The following is a 20,794-nucleotide window of genomic DNA, read 5'->3' on the forward strand; positions in this document are numbered from 1 at the left end:
TTTAATTCCTCTGCAATTGGGAAAGACTATATATCAAAATCCATAACATCCTACCATACACTTAAGTGCTGGAAGTAAGAAATAGAGTTTAGGCCTCCAGGTCTCAGGTCAGGATGCATCCATGTCTCCAGTTACTGCTCAAGAGAAAAGTTATTTTGAAAGGTAACTTAACCCACCTGAGAGGAGCAACCACTCTTCACTAAGGGCAATGTAGGTACTCAAGGGATGAGGATAGAGCTGACCTGGGGTGGAAGGTATGCTGTAGGGTCTACAAAGTTTTCCACTGCAAAACTTAAAGAAAAAATCAGTTTCTAAAACACTTATTAAGAAGAAAACACAATGGATTACTTTACATGATGGCATTTAAGTCCATCTTGAGAGTCAGTAGTAATTTCTCCCATTTCACACTGCCGGTATGAGACAGTTCTTACAACCCTGACCTCTCTGTGGTGTTTTAAGTATAATAGAACTTCGGGCAGGATCCAAGTATCTGAAAGAAATAACCTTCCACAAGAGGAATTTGGGATTTGACAGAAAAGGAGTTAAAATTTCAGTGTCCACTCTGAGGAACCCAGTGGACAGTTCCATTACCTGAGGAGGGGGAAATCTACTTCCATGCTATTAATTACTGTTCACTATAAAATTAATTACAAAATTTCTAAAGGAGAGCAATAAACAGTCATTATAAAGCACGAGGAGGAGATCTATTAATTAAAATAAGTGAATGTGAGGTTAAATCCTGAGGGCACCTCTTCTTTCTCCCACTCAGTCAAGTTCCACTCAGCAGCCGGATTGGTGTCGCAGGTTGTTTTGAGGGAGGAGGCAAGGTGACACCCTGGTAGTCTGGGGCTGGCTGGGCATTTTAGGAGCTTATCAATCTACTTTTATTTCTCCTTCCAGCTCTAGCAATCAATTAATAAAAATCACTTTTTGGTATTTACAGATAACTTGTTTGAGTTTTAATTTTGCTCAAGAGAATATTCAAACTTATAGTTCAATCTGCATCAAAATTAAGCAGATCTGAACGTCACATTAATTTGGCGTAGTCGGCAGGATTCTCTTGAAGCAAAACTGTTTATCCCAAAAATCTGATAATTGTTAAATTTTATGATCGATCATTTTTGTGATAAGACAAACAGAGTAAGATATCTTACAAACAGAGTAAAAGTACCTTCCTTTCTTACTTTATGACTGTGACTTTAGGACTTTGACATTACAAGTTTGTTTGTGTGTTTGGTTGGTTTTTGTCTTGTTTTTTGAAGTTAATGTGCACATGGTAACTTTTTAAGAGGTAACTCTCCAGGGAAAGGAGCGAGACTTTGGAAAATTTTCTGTAACTTTTAAGAGGGGCTCCCTGGAGAAGATTGCTCCGACTTGTTGTGTAATTTTAGAAATTAACCTTTAAGAGGGGCCTTTCCAGGGAGAGGAGTGAAAAATTTGGGGAAATTTTGCTGTAACTTTGAAGAGGTACCCCCTGGAAACGTATTCACTCCAAATTTGTGGTAATATGGAAAATGATGTGCAAGCGCTTATAAATCTATTAGATGAATTTCATGCCAAGCCATCTCCTCCAGGAATGGAGTGGGCACAAGATAATTGGTATAATATTCAAGCAATTGTTCATAGGATCTCTACCCTGCAGGCCGGGGTAAGAGCTAGAAAAGGTAAAGGAAAACCTATTGTGTGTTCAGTATTAGGTGCTGCATTAATTACTGCAGTTAACCACAAAGTACAACAGCAAAAAAGTCACACAGAAGCGGTTAACTCCCTGCAAGATTTAGTTAAATCCTTGCAGACGCAGCTGGAGGAACAGAAAACTACTGTTAATGTCCTCCAGGAAGAAATAAGGAATGAAAAAGCCACTACTAGAGTACTCAGAGAAGAGTTATATGCAAGACTAATGAAAGAAGGGAAAAAAGAAATAGAGCTGGAGTCATCTAAAGAAATATATCCCATCTCTGACCTAAAACCTTTGCGTGACCAAGTTGAAAAGAGGCTATTGCCCTGCAACCCCTGATTAAAACCGAATATACATATGAGGGGTCAGATGATGACACACCCCAAATAACTACTAAAGAAATTCCTTATACAGCAACTGAATTGGCTAAGTTGAAAAAAGAATACAGCAGAACCCCTAAAGAATCTGAAACTGGGTATGTTTGGAGAGTCTCACAGGGGGTGACCAAATTTTGTTATCAGAAAAAGAAGCTGAGGGATTTTGGGGAGCTGGAGTTTTTCTGACCACAGGAGATAACCGTGCTCCCTGGTCTATAACCCAAAGAGCAGCTTTTTGGGCTGGGGGGCTCAGCCCCCTAGAGAGGGGAGATCCCCTGGCAATAGTGGGAAATGTTAATCAAATTGTGGAGAGTGTCCAAAAGGCCGCTTGTTTATAAATGATGCATGACAGGGAATTAACGCCAAGACGTGACTCTCCTATGATGCTGCCGGTAAACCCTGAAAGAATGATCCCTCTTATCAGATGCCTCCCTGAATCTTTGAAACCCATAGGCATTCAGCTAAAGGGACAAATAGAAAGCCTCACCAAAGAAGAAAGGGCTGCAGCCACTTTAGAAGCTGCTTTAACCCCTGGTGCTTACCGCAGAGAAAATAAAACTAAAATCTGGACCTGGGGGGAGGTAGCACAAGAGTTAATTAATTATGGAAGAAAATATGGTCCAGTACCTTCAGTTACTACTGATTCTAAATCAATTAGGCATACAGAATGCAAAACAACTATTCCTCCAGTAAAACTCCGAAAAGTAACATTCTCTCCTGGGCAGAGAGCACCCACAAATACGGGGATACACAGGGAAAAACGGAATACCCTGTGGATTGCAGGCTTGCAAAGGGAATCCCTAAATCCCTAATGGATGGCCAACCCACAGATAAATTAGAAATATTAATTCAAGAATGGCCAGCGAAAGAGGGATCCCTTAAAGCTGCCACCACCCCTCCCCTGGAGGAACCACAAAAAGAGGAAGTGACGGGAAACTCCTCGCTTCATCCTCAATAGGTGAGCCGGGGGGTGAAGGTTGGATTTACATTAGAAGGCTTACCAAAAATTCTAAAGGTGACTTGCTAATAACCTGTCCTATTGGTTCTCGTAAAACTCTTGTCACTTTTCTAGTAGATACTGATGCTCAAATATCTGCTTTGAAAATTGAAGATGCATCTGCATGTGGAATCACTCCCTCACGTAAAGGAATGTTTGTTGCAGACGCTTTTGGAAACATATAACTCCAGATAACAGCAAAGGTAAGATGCTGGTTACCAGGGGAGGAGAAAGCAGTTGAAACCATCATGATTTTAGGTAAATTTCCGACCAATTTATTGGGGTTAGACCTCCTTAAGGGAAAGTCTTGGACTGATGAAGAAGGAAACATATGGGCTTATGGAAAGGAAATCTCACATCTCTGTTTACTACGATCTGCCCCTGCTCTTCCTCCCTCCCTGATAACCACTGTCAAACCTTACCCTTTACCCTTAGGAGCCAGACAAGGTATCACTCCAGTTATTACAGGTTTAAAAGAAAAGGGAATAGTGGTTGCAACACATTCTCCTTACAATTCACCTATTTGGCCCGTGCATAAACCAAATGGTAACTGGAGACTGACAGTAGATTACCGACGCCTGAATGCAAATACAGGGCCTCTCACTGCAGCAGTCCCAAATCTAGCTGAGTTAATAGCGACCATCCAAGAACAGGCCCATAAAATTATGGCCACTATTGACATAAAAGATATGGGTTTTATGGTCCCCCTGCAAGAACAGGATCAAGAGCGCTTTGCTTTTACATGGGAGAGTCAGCAATACACTTTTACCCGACTCCCACAAGGATTCAAACACTCACCCACTCTAGCACATCATGCACTGGCACAAGAGCTGTCACTTATTCCTCCTGCACCTGGAGTAAAGGTGTACCAATTAATTGATGATATTTTGGTGGGAGGAGATGAAATTACATCTGTGCAAACAACTCAAACAGACATTATCAGGCACCTTGAGTCTCTGGATTTAGATATCCCTCCTGAAAAAGTACAAACTCCTGCACAAGAAGTAAAATTCCTAGGAATTTGGTGGAAAGGAGGAATGGTTTGTATTCCCCCAGATACACTCACCTGCCTAGACCAACTTAAAACACCAGAAAACAAAAAAGATTTACAGCATGCTTTAGGCCTGCTAATGTTTTGGAGAAAACACATTCCTGATTTTTCAATAATTGCACGGCCTTTATATGATTTGCTGAGGAAAAAAGCAAAGTGGGAATGGACTCCCCTTCCTGATGAAGCCTTGCAACTCCTAATTTTTGAGGCCAACACATACCACTCACTGGGTCCCATACACCCTACTGATCCAGTACAAATTGAGTGGGGATTTGCAAGCTCTGGACTGTCCATACACTTATGGCAGAGAGGACCTGATAGTCCCACCAGGCCTATAGGATTTTATTCCCACAGCTTTAAAGATGCTGAAAAACGATATTCTACCTGGGAAAAAGGCTTGTTTGTGGTGAGTACTGCTGTCCGTGAAACAGAAAAAATTGTTCGTCAGCAAGTCCTAATTCTAAGGGGACCTTTTAAGGTCATTAAGCCTGTTTTGGCAGGAACCACACCCCCTGACGGGGTGGCCCAGCAAGCTACTGTTCGGAAATGGTATGCTCAAATTGAACATTATTGCACCATTTTTCAGGTAACAGAAGGAGCTCGGAAAAATCTTCCCTTACAGGATGAAGTAACTTTAAATAGCACAGCTGACTCTCCACCTTCTGTGATCCAAGTAGCACCCCCATATTCAGAGAAATTGCAGCATCTGTGGTTTACGGATGCCTCAGCTAAGCGGCAAGGTAAAGTTTGGAAATACCGTGCTGCAGCTTTAGAAGTAAATGCTGGAAACAAAATAATAACTGAAGGAGAAGGCAGTGCACAGGTAGGAGAATTAGTAGCAGTTTGGAGTGTATTTAACCATGAAGCTAAAACCTCTGACTCTGTGTATGTTTACACAGATTCTTTTGCTGTGTTCAAAGGGTGTACTGAGTGGCTCCCCTTCTGGGACAGAAATGACTGGGAGGTGAATAGAGTCCCTGTTTGGCAAAAGGAAAAGTGGCAAGAAATTCTTGCTACAGCAAAGAAAGGGAATTTTTTAGTCGGGTGGGTAGCCTCTCACCAGGAAAATAAAACTCCAGCTAGCCACTGGAACAACAAAGTAGATGAACTAGCCAAACTATCCCCCGTAAGTGTGAAAGCTCCTGCAGAGAACTGGGATAGACTGTTAGAGTGGCTGTATTTAAAACGACAGCACACAGGAACACAAGACCTTTACAAAGAAGCAGGAAGCAGGGGATGGCCAGTCACAAGAGAGATGTGCCGCAGCTGCATATCCTCATGTGAGCAGTGCAGAACTCGCCTTGAGCGTCACCCTTTAAGACAACCCCCGTTACATATAAGAGACAAAAAAGGTGTATGGGACACATGGCAAATAGACTATATTGGGCCCTTTAGAAAATCTGAGGGAAAACAGTGTGTGTTAGTAGGAGTAGAAGTTAGGTCAGGATTGGTGCAAGCAGAAGCTTTCCCTTGGGCAACCAGTACAAACACTCTGGAAGCTCTTAAAATGTGGTTCAGTTTTTTCCCAAAACCTGTATCTATCCAGTCAGATAACGGGTCACACTTCACAGCTGCCATCGTCCAGGAGTGGGCCAAGGAAGAAGGAATCCAGTGGATATTCCACACACCTTATTATCCACAAGCAAATGGCATAGTGGAGAGAACAAATGGCCTGCTAAAACGATTTCTAAAACCTCAGAAACCCAATTGGACTGAACGACTCTGCGATGCTGTAAAAGTAATAAATAACACATGGGGGGTAAATGGTTGTCCTAGACTCACAGCTTTTTATCCACAGCCTCCCTCTCTGCTACCAGCAACATCAAAACCTGAGAGTAATCAAAAACCCTCTCACCTTCCTGGACAGCCTGTTATTAGTAGAACTGCCTACCGTGGGAGCTGTACCAATGGTACTAGCCACACCCTTGAACATGTACTCCTGGAAAGCTAAAGATGCTTATGGCAAAGAACACAAAATAAGCTCACGATGGATTGTTCCTACATTTTAATGTTGGCCCTAAAAGGGGCTGGACAGACTTTTCTTTTTTCTTTTACAGGTAACTGTTCAGCAAAGAAAACTTTTCAGAATGGTGAATGAAAGAACCTCAAATTTGGACTATGTTTAAGTTTATGGGTAACTGTAGTTAAAAGTTATTAGTTATGTTTGTATGGTTATTTACCTTGTATGTATGCTCATCAGAACTAACTGTTAAAGGTGAAAATCAGAAAAGTCTTGCCTGGGAACTAATCAAAAGGTTTGCAAAAATATGGAATCATACTGATCAAGGTATTTGTATCACTTTACCCGAATCTACTGAACAAGGATTGCGGTTTTTTATGATACAATTGAATTTATCTTTTGTTTTTAACATGACAAGTGTGACAGTCCCTTTACCCCTATCTGAGCAGTGGACAAACAAGACCAGTGGAGCCCAAATACCCTGGAAAGGTATTCCTATAGTGCATGACCCATACCAAACTTATATCCCACCTCCTAATATAACCCTAGACTGGTTGTCACACAGCAAATATTGCAAAACTAATCGTCCAGAAGTAAATGTAACTATCTTATCTCAAATTGAATCCCCTCACCCATCTATTAAATCAAGTAAAAGTGAATTTAAACCTGGAACAATAACCTTTGAGGAATACAATGCTAGACAACCCTGCCTTGTTTATTCATGGGATCCCCTCTTTGACCCCTTATACATGCCAGATGTATATGAAAGTAAGTATGCCACAGTTTTTAGTCCCTCCTGGTGTGTACAACTCCCTAATATAACAAATATAACCCCAATTGACCGAAAAAACTTAATGTGGGCATGGTCTGTACAACAATTTCTTAAATCCAAATTTAAAGAACCCAAATTTACAGTGTCTCAAGTAGAAGACAGTTCTCTATTCAATTGCTCAAAGGTTATAACATGCAAAGAAGGACCAGGAGATCCCCCAGAAACATGGTTTATGCTTAGAATTAGAACATTATTAAGAGACATGTACTTGTTGGAGATACCCCTCTAAAGGCTGGAAAAATCAGGATGAATCCTGTAACTCAACCTCCAAATATCTCCTTAATCACTGTGGTATTCCCTATACTCACTACCCAATCCACGGTACTCCAATAAATACTAAACCTAAAATCACCATCCTTGATCATGTAGACAATACTGGTTGTAAAACTGCAAAATATATAGCCCCTCTGGGAATGGCCTGGACTCTTTAAGACTCATGGGATGGGTAAAATAGATTATACAAATTGGAATAGCAATTGTCATTGGAATTGTATTCTTAATTATTGGCATTGGCCTAGTTAAATGCATGATCAATCGTTTGCTTATTTCATTCTCTCCCTCTGTTCGCTATATTCATATTACCACCACTGAAGAAAGCTACATTGATGTGCCGAAAAACAATGTCAAATCATTGGGGTGGAATATGTGATATACAAAGAAGTCAAAAATATGTTTCTCCATTGTTTTCTGCCTCTCAATACATTCTGCTAACATCGCTATGTCAGCTTTCGTGGAAGAGCTTTCTCAAGGAAATATTTCCTGCCAGAAGATCCTGCCTTTGTTGTTTTGACTACGTGCCAAAAAAATTGTGTAGAAGTTGGAAAGCATTATAAAAACCTGAAGATGAATTCAGAAGTTAGAGGAACAAGAGACAAGGAGAAACTAGAGAACCTTGCCTGGTTTTCTCTGATCTCTCCTCTCAGCTCGTCTTACCTTCCTTCCAACACCACCAGCCATCATCTGCCTCAAGAGAGAGAGACTGCTTGCCAGCCTGGAGAGAGCATCGGCCTAGAGCAAGACTGCCTGCCAGCCTGAATAGAGTCTGTGACTGTGTGTGAGGTATATCCTTTCTCTGAATTTTTCTCTTACAGGCTAAAATAAGGCAGCCTCTTTTGCAGCTAAACCAGAAGCCAGCCGGTCTGGTCAGTAGTGAGGGGAAATAACAGGCATTTTGCATTTCAAAGACTCACCATCCTCCTGCAGCTAACAGATACAGAGAGAGAAACTGCATTCCCCCCCCCCCTCAGTTACATCGATAAGGCACTCAAGTAGTTTTTTCATGGTGGTATCTTTTCCTCTGCTTCTATAAATAATCTTGAGCGTTTTTCCTAACTTTTCTTATTTTTCCTCTTTTCCTTTCGCATCTCTCTAGTAATCAATTAATAAAAATCAGTTTTTGGTATTTACAGATAACTTGAGTTTTAATTTTGCTCAAGAGAATATTCAAACTTATAGTTCAATCTGCATCAAAATTAAGCAGATCTGAAAGTCACACCAGCATCACCAGAATTTCCCTTCTTGCTGGCACTGGGGCTGCTCATAACAGGCCTCATTTACATGAATGGAACTGGGAGGACATAGGAAAGGGAGAGCATGGGAACAGTGATGGGAGATGGGGTTTGGAGTGACAAAGGCATGGGCAGCAGCCACTGCGGGGGCAGCCCAGGGTGGCACTCAGTCAGGAGTCCAGTCCCTTTCTTTACTGAAAATAATAATATAATCTGAGCCAAAATCTGCTCAGTAGAAGAGATGTAACAAATAGGCTTGGCTAACTGGAGTCCTGGGCATAAATGCAAGTAACTTGAGCAGATTTCATACAAAGTGCTGAGTAACTGGTGGCTGAATGACTGAGACACACCACAGGCAGTTCTCAGGAACATGCTTGAGGTTTGAGATCCCCTGGGAAGCTGTCCTTATAGACATAGGGGCTGACCAGAGCTAGCAACTCTTTAAAGCCATTTTTCTTAGAGCACAAGAGCTCTCCATTCCCATGTGTAAGAAATCAAGAAAGGCAGTCCAGAAACTGGCACTGCTGAACAAGGACCTGCTCCTCACACTGAGGAGTAAGAAGAAAATGCCAAGTCAGTGGAAGCAGGGACTGGTGACCTGGGAAGAGTAGAGGGATACAGTTCAAATGTGCAGGATGGAATCAGGGAAGCCAAGGCAAAGCTGGAACAGGACTTTGCAAGGGATGTGAAGAATAACAAGAAGGGATTCTATAAGTACATAGGTGTGCTGGTTTAAAGGTAAACCGGCAGGAGAAAATGAACTCAACACAAAAGAGATTATAAGTCAGAGTTACAATTTAATAACAATATTACAATAAATACAATGGCACAATGAGAAATTGGTTTTAACCCACAAAACCCAGTATGACCCAGCACCCTGGTGTACAAACCCCACATGGCTCCCCCAAGTCCAAAGTAGAAGGAAGTGAGAAAACCTTTTGGTGCAGATGATGGCCCCAGTCTGGTCGAGAGTGGTGGTCGCAGTCTGGTTGAAAGTGATGGTCTCCTGTCAAGGTTCTGCTGCTCCTCTGGATCCAACAAGTGGTTCCTGAGGTCTTTTTACCCCAAGATATATACCCTCAGGTCCAAGTGGGAGCACCAGTCCCTCCCCCATGGTGGGGAATCACACAATGTGTCATCTAACTCTGTGAGTCATGGGGTATTTTGGAACCGTTGATGGCCCATTAGCAGCCACGCCCCCTCAGGCTGGGTGTGAAGGTGCTAACAACTCCCTGGAAGGGAGTTGTCACAGCTCTTATCTCACAGATGTCTTTCACACCCAGTTCACATCCTGAGGGGTCAGGCGTGCCCTGGGCAGCTGCTGCAAATGGTCCATTGTTCTTGGGAAATGAATAGAGGGGTGTAGAATACATAGCTTTGATCACCCCCACACAGTGATAAACTGGTCCCACTTGCTGAACTAGGACAATAGTTCAGAAAAGAAAGGCCAAGGAGAGTGTACCCCCCTGATAAATGAGAAGAGAGAACTGGTGGTGATTGATATGAAGAAGGCTGAGGTACTCAATGAGTTCTTTGCCTCACTCTTCACTTGTGATCAGGCTTCCACCATCTATCAAGTTCCTGAACCTCTAGGTGGGGGAGCAAAGTCCTTCCCACTGTAAGCAAAGAGGAGATTCGAGACCACTTGATGAAACTAAATAGCCACAAGTCTATGGGACCTGACGAGATGCATCCCAGAGTCCTGAGGGAACTGGCTGATGTTCTTGCCAAGCCACTCTCCATTGTATTTGATAAATCACGGCAGTCAGGCAAAGTCCCCGATGACTGGAAAAAGGGACACATTGCTTCTATTTTTAAGGGGAGAAAGGAAGACCCAGGAAACTACAGGCCCCTCAACCTCACCTCTGTGCCTGGGAAGATCATGGAGCAGATCCTCTTAGAAGATATGCTAAGGCACATTAAAGACAAGGAGGTGATCTGAGGCAGCCAGCATGGCTTTACTAAGGGCAAAACATGCCTGACCAATATCGTGGCCTTCTATGATAGACTGCAACAGTCTATAAGGAAAGATTGACCAATGTCATCTACCTAGACTCTTGTAAGGCCTTCAACATGGTCCGAAATGACATCCCTATCTCCAAATTGGAGAGACATGGATTTGGTGGTGTAAGACCCCAGGCTACCTACGAGCTCACCAAAGGGGTTTCACTTTCAGAATATACAATGCTACAAAAGTTCACCCACCAAAATTCTTAAAAGGGCCTTCAGTACTTTTACTAACTTGGGATAGCACAAAGAAAAGATGCAACACACGTTTTCTCAGGAGGGACTTTCACTGGTATGTCCTAGTTCAGCAAGCCGGGACCAGTTTATTACCATGTGAGTGTGACAAAAGCTATGTATTCTAAAACCTCTATGCCATTTCCCAAGAACTGTTAACAATGGACCATTTGCAGCAGCTGCCCAGGGCAGACCCGACTCCTCAGGATATGAGATGGTTGTGAAAGACTCCTGTGAGATAAGAGCTGTGATACAAGGAAAACAAGAAGGGTTCTTGTAATCACGGACTCCCTTTTGAGGGGAACTGAGGGCCCTATATGTCAGCCAGACCCATCCCACAGGGAGGTTTGCTGCCTTCCCGGGGTCAGGGTGAGGGATATTACTAAGAGACTTCCTAAGCTAATTCAACCCTCAGACTATTACTCGCTGTTGGTTGTCCAGGTTGGAAGTGATGACATCAATGAAAGAAGTGCCAGGGTAATTAAAAAAGATTTTAAGGCACTGGCCCAATAACTTCATGGGACAGGAGCAAAGGTAGTAATTGCCTCAGTTCCTGTGCTAGCTGGGATGAATGAGGAGATAAATGAGGAGAGGTATAGGAAAGCCCAGCTTACCAATAGGTGGCTTAGAGACTGGTGCTACCGTCAAAATTTTGGGGTTTTTGATCATGGGGCAAACCCCATGTTGCCTAGTCTCCTCAGACTAGATGGGCTTCATCTATCTAGGAAGGGCAAAAGAACTGTAGCCCATAAGCTGGCAGGGCCGGTTAGGAGGGCTTTAAACTAGGTTTGAAGGGGGAAGGGACTGAAACTGGGCTCTCCAGAGATAAGCCTAAGGGTGTAGAGCCTGAGTTGAGAGTAAAATCAATAGCCCAGCTGAAGTGCATGTACACCAATGCACATAGTATGGGAAACAAACAAGAGGAGCTGGAAGCCATAGTGCAACAGGAAAACTATGACGTAGTTGCTATCACAGAAACATGGTGGGATGACTCGCATGACTGGAGTGCTGCTATGGGGGGCTACAAGCTCTTCAGAAAGGACAGGCAGGGAAGGAGAGGTGGAGGGGTGGCTTTATATGTTAGAGAGTCTCTTGACTCTGTTGAACTTGAGGTCAGCAGTGACAAGGTTGAGTGCCTGTGGGCCAGAATCAGGGGGAAGGCCAACAAGGCTGACATCCTCATGGGTGTCTGTTACAGACCGTCCAACCAGGATGATGAAGGAGATGAATTATTCTACAAGCAGCTGGCAGATGTCTCAAAATCTCCAGCCCTTGTTCTTGTGGGTGACTTTAACCTGCCAGATATCTGCTGGGAGCTTAATACTGCTGAGAAGAGGCAGTCTAGGAGGTTCCTGGAGTGTATAGAGGATAATTTCCTTCATCAACTGGTAAATGAGCCTACCAGGGGTAAGGCCCCGCTAGACCTACTGTTTGCAAACAGAGAGGGGCTGGTGGGAGAGGTAGTGGTTGGAGGCCACCTGGGGCATAGCGACAATGAAATAATAGAATTTTCAATACTCAGAGATGCAAGGAGACCCATCATTAAAACCTCCACACTGGACTTCCAGAGGGCAGATTTTGGCCTATTCAAAGGACTAATTGAGAGCATACCCTGGGAAACAACCCTTAAAAACAAGGGGGTCCAGGAGGGATGGGCATGTTTCAAGCAGGACATTTTGAGTGCACGGGAACAGGCTATACCAGTGTGCCAAAAGGCTAGCCGGAGGGGAAGACGGCCGGCTTGGTTAAATAGGGAGATTCTGAAGGAAATCAGGGATAAAAAGAAAGTTTACAGACTGTGGAAAAAAGGGCTGGGTACTTATCAAGAATTTATGAAGATAACTAGGTCATACAGAAAAAAATCAGGGAAAGAAAAGTGCAATTTGAAGTTAATTTGGCTAATTCTGTTAGGGTTAACAAAAAGTCCTTTTATAAATACATTAATAACAAAACGAGGAGCAAGGAAAACCTCCATTCTCTGTTGGACTTGGAGGGAAATACAGTTAACAAAGATGAGGAGAAAGCTGAGGTACTTAACACCTACTTTGCCTCAGTTTTTACCAGTAAGACAGGTGGCCCTCAAGACAACGGGCCTCTGGAGCTGGTAGACTGAGAGAGGAGGCTGAATAGCCCCCCTGTATGCCAGGAGGAAATAGTGACTTACTGAGCCAGCTGGATCCTCACAAGTCTATGGGACCATATGGGATCCATCCTAGAGTGATGAGGGAGCTGGCAGAAGAGCTTGCTGTCTCAGGTTGGCCTAGTTTTTCTACCAACCCTGGACTGCCTCCTCCCTCCCCCCAGAGTCTTCCCAGCAAGGGAAAAAAAACTGAAAAGAAGTCAAAAGAAACTGAACCGAATTAAAAAGAAATTATATTTTCTAACATTTGCAACCACATATGCAATTTGTACACTCTACGTGGGGCCCCACCCCCAGGGGAAAAGGGAAAAAAGGACTGGTTAACCAGAAATAGGGAGAAACAAAAACAAACCAAAACAAATGAAACAGAAAAACACAATTAAAGACTTCAGGAAAGGAGAACAGGCATGATACAATCTCACCACATCCCGGGCTAGGAAAACCAACAGAAACAAGGGACCGTCCAGGCTCTCCCTGCTCCCCCGAGCTCACTGGAAAAAAAAGCACTTCCACTCCCTCCTATCTCCCCTGCTCCTACTTCTTACGTGGAAAACACATGTGGAATACTTATGGAATGTTAACTTCCTTAGTTACTCCTGGTTACTGAGGAAGCCATAGATCAAATCCATCACATTCCCACCCTTTATTCCCCACTGGTCTTTCCATGCAATCCTTGTATTCTCACGTTTGCTTATATCCCGCGCATATATACTTATATATATAGTCCATATGCAGTCCTTCGAGGCAGATGTCTTGTCATCAAGGATCAGCACCAGCATCAATTCAGCTTGGGTCCTTCGCCTTTTGGTTACAGTCACAGTTCCAAGTTCAGGAGTGGTTCACACATTAGGGCTGTCTTATCATTGGACATCATGGGACACCAGTATCAGCATTGTTTGGGTCTATCTCATCCGGTGTCTGGTTTCCTGCAAAACACAACTCAAGGCACATAATTAGTTTTTCCCCAAGGCTAGATTGCCTTGGGGCACACACTGGATCTGGCCATCTTTTCTCATTACCCACCAGGTGTTTCTGGACCCTTGAGCAAAAACAATCCCACAAATGGGTTTGTCTTGGCCCAGGGGAGGAGTAATCCAAACAGATTTCCCTAACATGCCTCTCAGGTGAATCGCTGGAACTTTGTCTCCATTTACCGTGTGGAGGTATTCTGCTTGGGCAGGACCAGCTAGATTGATAGACCCTCTAGTATTAACCAACCAGGTGGCCTTGGCTAAATGCTTATCCCAGTTCTTAAAAGTTCCTCCACCTAGTGCCTTCAGAGTTGTTTTTAACAGTCCATTGCACCTTTCAACTTTTCCAGCTGCAGGTGCATGATATGGAATGTGATATACCCATTCAATACCATGCTCCCGTGCCCAAGTGGCCACTAGATTGTTCTTGAAATGCGTCCCATTGTCTGATTCAATACGATCTGGAGTGCCATACCTCCACAGGACCTGCTTCTCAAGGCCCAAGATAGTATTCCGGGCTGTTGCACATGGTACCGAATATAGGTCAACCAGGGGTCGTGAGTTCGATCTCGCTGGGGCCTCCAATAATGTCGCAGGTTTGGCCTAGCTGTTGCCAACCCTGGACTGGCCCCCCCCCTTCCCCCTCCCAGAACCTTCCCAGCAAAGGAAAGGAAAAAAAAACTGAAAAGAAACGCACTCTAAAGAAACTGAACTGAATAAAAAGAATAAATTATATTTACTAACATTTACAAACCACACTGTATACACAATACATAGGATCCCACCCCCCAGGGGAGAGGGGAAGGGAGAAAAAGGGGATTGATTAGCCGGAGAATAGGGAAGACACCAACCCAACCCAAAGAAACCGAATGGATCAAAACAAACACAATTAAAAACCTCAAGGAAGGGGAACAAGAATGAAACAATCTCACCCAGGACAGGAGAAACACCAGGGACCGGAGGAACCAGACCTCCACCACCTCCCTCCAGCTCCTCAGCCCAGGACCGGAAGGAAGAACCAAAACCACTCCCCCACTGCTACGTGGAAGACACGTGTGGAATACTTGTAACTTCCTTAGATACAATGGTTACTGAGGAAGCCATGGGTCAAACCATTACATTCTCTAACCACCCGGTGGTCGCTTCAACCATGGTAAGCACATAGCGTTTACCTTGGCTAGTCTGTGGCAATGTGATGTAGTCAACCTGCCAGGCTTCTCCGTATTTATACTTATCCCAGCATCCACCATACCAGAGGGGCTTCAACCTTTTTGCCTGCTTAATGGCAGAACAGGTTTCACAGTCACGGATAACCTGGGAAATAATGTCCATGGTTAAATCCACCCCTCGGTCTCGTGCCCATTTATAGGTTGTGTCTCGACCTTGATGGCCTGAAGCATCATGGGCCCATTGATCTAGGAACAATTCTCCCTTTTGCTGCCAGTCGAGGTCTACTTGTGACACCTTGATCTGTGCAGCTCGGTCTGCCTGTCTGTTATTATCATCTTCCTCATTAGCTCGACCTTTGGGCACATGGTGGACTCTCACATTCAGTTTCTTTACTCTGGCAGCAATGTCTTGCCACAGATCAGCAGTCCAGATGGGCTTCCCTCTACGCCTCCAGTTCATTTTCTTCCACCGGTCTAGCCATCCCCATAGACCATTTGCTATCATCCATGAGTCAGTGTACAAGTAGAGCCTTGGCCATCCTTCTCTTTCTGCGATGTCTAGGGCCAATTGGATAGCTTTGAGTTCTGCAAACTGACTCGATTTGCTTTTTCCCTCGGTGGCTTCTGACACCCGTCAGGTGGGACTCCACACAGCTGCTTTCCACTTCCGGCTCCTCCCTATGATACGGCATGAACCATCAGTGAAAAGGGCGTAGCGCGTCTCTTCATCTGGCAACTGATTATATGGTGGAGCTTCTCCAGCTTGACTCACTGACTCTTCCTCTTCTTCATCTGCCAGGCTGAAGTTCCCACCTTCAGGCCAATTGGTTATGATTTCTAATATCCCAGGGCGATTCGAGCTCCCAAGTCGAACACGTTGTGCAATCAAAGCAATCCACTTGCTCCACTTAGCATCGGTGGCATGATGCGTAGAGGGCACTTTTCCCTTAAACATCCAGCTTAGCACCAGTAGTCGAGGTGCCAGGAAGAGCTGTGCTTCGGTACCAATTACCTCTGAGGCTGCTCGTATGCCTTCATACGCCGCTAAGATGTCCTTCTCCATAGGGTTGTAATTGGTCTCAGAACCGGCTCCAGAAACCAAGTGGTCACCCTTGTGTCTCACCAGGCACCTTCTGCCAGAGGCTCCAGGAGGGACCTTTATCTCCAGCTGTAGAGTAAAGTACATTCTTTACATCTGGTCCTGTTCTGACAGGTCCAAGAGCCACAGCATGTGCAAATTCTTGCTTGATCTCCTTGAAAGCCTGTTGTTGTTCAGGACCTTACTGGAAATCGTTCTTTTTACGGGTCACAAAATAGAGAGGGCTCACAATCTGGCTGTACTCAGGAATGTGTATTTGCCAGAAGCCTATGGCTCCCAGGAAAGCTTGAGTCTCTTTCTTGTTAGTCGGTGGAGTCATTGCTACAATCTTATTGATGACGTCGGTTGGAATCTGGCGACGTCCATCTTGCCATTTCACTCCAAGGAACTGAATTTCTCTGGCAGGTCCCTTGACCTTGCTCTTTTTGATAGCAAAACCAGCTTTGAGGAGAATCTGAATAATCTTTTGTCCTTTTTCAAAAACTTCTTCTGCTGTGTCTCCCCATACAATGACATCATCGATATACTGAATGTGTTCTGGGGCCTCACCCTTCTCCAATGCGGCCTGGATCAGCCCATGACAAATGGTAGGACTGTGTTTCCACCCCTGGGGCAGTCGGTTCCAAGTGTACTGCACGCCCCTCCAGGTGAAAGCAAACTGCGGCCTGCACTCTGCTGCCAAGGGAATGGAGAAGAACGCATTAGCAATGTCAGTAGCGGTGTACCACTTTGCTGCTTTGGACTCCAGCTCATACTGGAGCTCCAACATATCTGGCACAGCAGCACTCAATGGTGGTGTAACTTCATTTAAGCCATGATAGTCCACAGTCAGTCTCCACTCTCCATCTGATTTACGTACAGGCCAGATAGGGCTGTTGAAGGGTGAGTGTGTTCTACTGACCACCCCTTGACTCTCCAACTTCCGGATCATCTTATGGATGGGGATCACAGCATCTCGGTTCGTACGATACTGTCACCTATGTATAGTTGCAGTGGCCATCGGTACTTCTTGATCTTTGACTCAGAGTAATCCCACAGCAGAAGGGTCTTCTGAGAGGCCAGGAAGAGTAGACAACTGTTTGGACTTCTCTTCAATCACTGTGGCTACAGCAGAAACCCACCGGTACCCCTTTGTGTCCTTGAAGTATCCCCTTTTTAAATAGTCCATGCCAAGAATGCAAGGGGCTTCTGGCCCTGTCACAATGGAATGCTTTTCCCATTGGTCTTCTGTCAAGCTCATGTCGGCCTCTACCACTGATAAGTCTTGAGACCCTCCGGTTACTCCAGAAATAGAAACAGTCTCTGTACTCTCATGTTCCGACGGCATTAACGTACATTGGGCACCAGTATCTACCAAAGCTTGGTATCTCTGAGGATCCGATGTGCCAGGCCATCGAACCCAAACAGCCCAATAAACCTGATTATCATCCTGGTCCCTCTCCTCCTCCTGGCAGAAGCAGGACCCCTCTATTGTTGTTCCTGGTCGGAGTATTCTCCATCTGACTTGAGCGATGTTCTGTCTGAAGCTCCTCCATCCGAGTTGAGGGAGTTGCTTCTTTTGCATCTCGGAGATCGGTGTTTCTTTTCCAGGGTCTTTGCCTCAACTATGTGGACAGCTTTCTTTCCAGCTAATTTCTGTCTTAATTCTTGTAATCGGGCTTCAAGTTTAGAGGTGGGTTCACCGTGCCATTTCTTCATGTTTTCCCCTAGTTTACACAGAACGGCCCACAACAAACTACGTTCACTCTGTGTCTTACTCTTGGGGCTCCCAGTCTTCCCATATGCGGCATGAGGTGATCGAGAACGAGAATGGGAATGAGAACGGGAACGAGAACGAGAACTAGAACGAGACCCTTCTTTGTGACCCTTAGAATCTTTGCCTCTAGGGTCTTCTTCATACATAGAGCATTCAGTATTTCTCTCTACCCCTTCCGCACTGTGGATGGGACGATACCAGAATTTGGAGGGGTCTCCCATGGTTTCCAATATTCTCCGTATCCATTGACACATTTTATCCACTTCTACCTTGTTCGTGCCCGGAGTATATCCGGATATCATACCAAACATGTAGGGTGTAAGGGCACCTTTCATTACCTTGTCCCACATTGGCCACGTGCATATAACCTTCTCTGGGACGAAGATGTCATAATAATCTGGATCAGAATATATGATCTCCAGCATGGCCAATTCCCGCAGATACTGGATGCCCTCTTCCATGGTGTTCCACTCTCTTGGAGCAATCATCAGACACTCCTTAAGTGGGTATCTTGCCCTCACAGCATGGAGGATTCGGATCCAGAGACTGCATGCCATGTCCTCCTTTCCTATTTCTTGTTCTATTTCACGATCTCGGTCCAGAGATCCCAATTGTTGCGCTTCGTGACCCTCTAGCACATAACTACTAGCTCCATTGTCCCAACACTGCACCACCCAGGTGAGGATTCGTTCATCGGGCAACCGACTGTAATCCCTTCGTATATCCCGAATCTCCTTTGGGGTCAGTGATTGTGTAATTTCACTTTCCCTCATTATTTCCCGTCCATCTCTCCCACGTAAAATTCTCTCCACCTGTGTTTTCACTCTTCCGCTCTTCCGTGGAACCTCTTTCACCTCCTTTCTGGCCCTCTCAAGCGAAGGTGGGGACTGTTCGCGCCTTGAGGACGAGCTTCTATGCTGTTCACTCTGGGGGAGTGGGCTCCTAAGTCGTCCACGCCGCAGAGAGGGACTTCTACCTCGTTCAAGCTGTGGGGAGAGACTCCTAGCTCGTTCATGCCATGGAGGGAGTGAATAGTCTTTAAGATGCTGGGACAAGGGCCTTCCCCAATCATCTATTCCCTCAAATGTGGGTCTGGTGTGGAGAGATGAACTCACACCTCCAAGGGAGGGTTGCGTCTGGAGAGGAAGAAATGATCCTTCCTCAGGCTGACGGATACATGTTGACCTCCTCTTTTCCTCTTCCAGGAACTTGCATATATATTCAGAGTGTTATTCTATCCTGGGTCGCTTGCTCCGTCTCCTTCCTTTCTCTTGACACCCCTCTGCTTTCTTTTGGATGCGCCCCCAGTCCCATTGGGTGTGCCCCGTCTCCTGTGACCACTTCTTTCTCTCTGGCGGCTGCTCCTTCCTCTACTGTGACTACTCTTTCTTCCCTTGCTGTCGCTCCTTCCTCTCTCGCAGCTGCTCCTTCCTATTCTTCTTCTTCTTCCTATTCTTCTTCTTCTTCACGTTCCAATTGTGGGGGTGGCTCTATAGATTTGTAGTCTCTTTCATCCACGCCTTCTTCTTCTTTATGGGGGCAATGGTAATCCTCAGTGTTGTGGCTTGAGTTTGAGTTTCCACAGAGCAAACAAGAGCTGTGTTGGTTTCAGGTTGAGTCTGAGTCTCAGAAACAACATTGGCCTCATGCTGCGTTTGGACTCCGTCTCCTGTGGATGGGATGGGAACATCACTGGTTGTAGTAGGGACAGCATTGACTTCCTGGTTTGTAGTTTGAGTCCCAGTTTCAGAGACAGCATTATCTTTCTGCTGTGTTTGGACTCCGTCTCCAGTGGATGGGACAGGGACATCATGGGTCCTGGACGGTATATTTCCACTTCCAGTTTTGGCCTCAACCCTTTGGGAGTGGTCCATGGCCAATCGATAAGCACTAGCCAGGCCCCAACACAAAGCAGAGACTCGCATATATGGATCCCCGTAGGAAAAACACCCTTCTAATAAACGGCGGGCCAGCTCACCACAATCACACACTTGTTCTGGCGTGAACTTCCAATTAATGGGAAGTGCCAAACGCCTTAGCACTTTACCGAAATCCAACCAGGCCCCGTCCCACCCAGGGACTGGCCTGTCTGAAGCCCCTTCCAAAGTTCCAGCAAGTCCCCTCAAGGCATGGCCTTTCTTAGATCTAAAACAGGAGAAGAAACAAAACACCAACATTCTTCTGATTCTAAACATCAGTTTCATTACTTTCATAAATACTAATGCTGTCACAACACAATTTAGGTAATAACTGGAACCGATTGTAACAATAGGAATCCCTTTTAACAGGCCGTTAATGTCACATTTTAACAGGCCTTTAAGGTCACATTGTAACAGGCCTTTAATGTCACCATTTAGTAGAGACTCACACACGTGACATTCAGCATCTGGACCTGGACGCTTCCTTATTGGTAGTCCCAAAACGGGAACTAGTATTGCCAGCATTAGTATGTAAAAGGGTAGAATGACTCTTAAGAGGAGGCCTTTCACCGTAAGGGGCTGTGGTGCTATGCCAACTTTGAGGTCACGGTTAGAGTGACCTCCTCTTGTACCTCTCAGGTAATTGCTCAAATAGGTGGAAACCACTCTGTTCGTTATTTACTTTGTCCTGACTCCTATGTTCCCAAACAAAAACCCTTGTTTATATCAAAAAAGTACTCTTGGCTGCCTTCCTGGTAATTGTTTTGTAAATAAAACTTCAGTTGGCAGTTCTCCTGGACTCTGTTCTGTAAACAAGAGATGGTTTACAGAATGAACAAAAACATCTGAAGGTTGTTCCCCGTGATGCCCAAAGAGGCAGAACAAACTGTTTAGAGACAAAGTTTTAGTCAATAAACAGCAAGGTATTTATTAAGACAACGTTGGGGAATCCTCCGATTAGTATCGGACAAAGAGCTCCAAAATCTACAGTGAGAAGCTACAGTATTTATACATTTCCAGTGAGGGATTACAATATTTTTACCTACATATTCATGCACAATTAAAATATTGCAATATCTAGTTATAATATTCACAG

At 44.7% G+C, this 20,794-nt stretch overlaps 1 pseudogene; it reads left to right on the forward strand.

Moving 5' to 3' along the window:
• Positions 1 to 1,507: 1,507 nt before the first annotated feature.
• LOC139683001 (uncharacterized) lies at positions 1,508 to 3,013 on the forward strand (annotated as a pseudogene).
• The last annotated feature ends 17,781 nt before the right edge of the window (positions 3,014 to 20,794 follow it).

The sequence above is a fragment of the Pithys albifrons genome, chromosome 26, assembly GCF_047495875.1.
Source record: "Pithys albifrons albifrons isolate INPA30051 chromosome 26, PitAlb_v1, whole genome shotgun sequence".
In the NCBI taxonomy this organism is placed as follows: Eukaryota; Metazoa; Chordata; class Aves; order Passeriformes; family Thamnophilidae; genus Pithys; species Pithys albifrons.